The sequence below is a fragment of the Halyomorpha halys genome, unplaced genomic scaffold (genome assembly GCF_000696795.3).
Source record: "Halyomorpha halys isolate HHAL.00 unplaced genomic scaffold, Hhal_1.1 Scaffold703.1, whole genome shotgun sequence".
Lineage (NCBI taxonomy): Eukaryota > Metazoa > Arthropoda > Insecta > Hemiptera > Pentatomidae > Halyomorpha > Halyomorpha halys.
In genome coordinates, this window is record NW_027113054.1 from 207,698 (window position 1) to 209,914 (window position 2,217).

Genomic DNA, 2,217 nt, shown 5'->3' on the forward strand with positions numbered 1-2,217 from the left:
TGAGTTAAACTGATTAATGCTGTACATAGTATCATTTCCGAGTTTAGCAATATTCAAAATATTTAGCTTATTACTTCTTACACCATGTTATTTAGCATCCTGTGATATCTTCTCATATTGGAGAAAACAGTACCAAGGTAATTGTGGAAAATTTTCTTTAAAATATATATGTATAAATTAATACATTAAAGAGCAGATATTTAAAAATTTATAGAACAAAATATTTTTGCTCTGTAATAAAAATAATTTTTAAATATTTAAAGTAAGAAAAAAGTATTTTGATTAGTAAAAGCCATTTAGGTAATTTTCTGAAGCAAAAGTATTAAAAATATTTATATATTTACGGATGAAATCCTGTACAGTATTTATTTTATATCAATTTTTGGTTTTCATTTTTATCTTCGAGATTAAAAAAAAAAAAGCAATAATGAAATAGATTTACAATAAATTGGCAAGTATTTATATAATTAGTTCTTTTCGATTCCTCGTATGCTCCATTAAATTTACTGGTGCCTTAGGAATTTTTTCTAATTTTATTTATGTTTGTTTTTCTTTTCATAAAATATTTAAATTGATATCTGACCTCATATGTACTAAGAAAATCCTTATAATTGATAAAATGTGGCTTGTCAGTCTTAATAGTGAAATACAGTTGAATCTTTATTGAATAAAGTTATGTACAGGAATAAAAACTATACAGTAATCCTTATTACTGATCACTCATCCTAATTACATTAATAAAATAGCTATACATTCTAAAAATGACTAAAGTTAAATTTTTAGAAGTCATCTTTTAGATAGAAGAAAAACAAACGAATATTGGTGTGTAATATTATTTTAAAAAAAAAATAAATAAGTAAATGCAAATTAGTTTATTTTTTGTGTAATGTGCTGCTTCAAAAAATTTGTTTATCTACCATTTGAGCTATTTTAAAGTATTGTCTAATTTTATTCTGAAAAATAAAATTCTAGGATTCACTTAATTTTCAAGTGCTATTGGATATCGTTCAATTCATGAATTTTACTATATTTACTGAAAGTTTTTTTCTATTAAAATTGATAGCTCCTGAAAAAAAAAAAATTAAACAGGAATTCAACAAGGGTTCAACTGTATGTTATAAACTATTTTTGTTTTAAACGCTATGAAATATTGTATTATACATCTAATGCCACTTTACAATAATTGGTAAAAAAAAAAGTACTCTTAACAATATTTGTATCTACATTTTATATTTTACTGTTGAGTTTTTTAGAAAATTGATAATATATAAGAAAAAAAAACTGTAACCAGACTTTTGAAAGGACTAAGCCATTTTCTGAATCTAGCTTTGATTTAATTTATTTTTAGTTTTTCCATTCGCTGATGTTTTAATAATATTAATCAAAAGGTTTTTGAAGAGTGATGTGTGTACTAGAAACAACGCTAAAAGTGATGTTGCAAGACTATATTTTTATATTACTGCTGTAGGCCTAAGATATTATTGTATGCTGAGCATATTAATATATCGATTCATTTTTTAAAATTTTATTTTATGTATTTACTTGTTTATATTCTTTAAAAAATGATATGATTATTTTAAGAAATTACTATACCTCTGTAACCAGGCATTAGTATTACATAGTAATAATGAAGGTTACTTCGTTATTTTAAATTTATTACAATTTCTGTTTTATATGTTTCTTCTCTATGTTAACTCAATGTGATATTAATTTGTTTTTTATTAAAATGCTATTTATATGGATTAGTAAAAATGGTTTACTTATACTCATGGGGTTTTTGTTTCAAATGAATATCCATTATTATTTTAGTCCACTTTGAGGAATTCGTGCCTAATTCTTGTAAAAAAAAAACATGAAAAATAAAAAAAAAAGAAATACAAATTTTTTATAAACTTTATCAGTATTGTTGTATATAATGAAATAATCCTTCTGGTATTAATAATACCTGCGATTACATATTTAATAAATGCATTTATTATTATTTTGTTTATGTTTCTTTGAAAAATAGTATTTCTTTTTATTACATTTTTTATTATTCCTAAAAGCTAAATAAAGTGATTTATATATTTATTTTAAAACATCTAGTGATAAATAGTTGATTATTTGTATTAATTTTTTCTAAGCTTTTTTAATTGTTGACAGTTAGTCGCCTATTCATCGATAAGCCTGTATTTCAAAAAAGGGCTCTTTTCAGTTATTATCTAGTTGTTTTTAAAG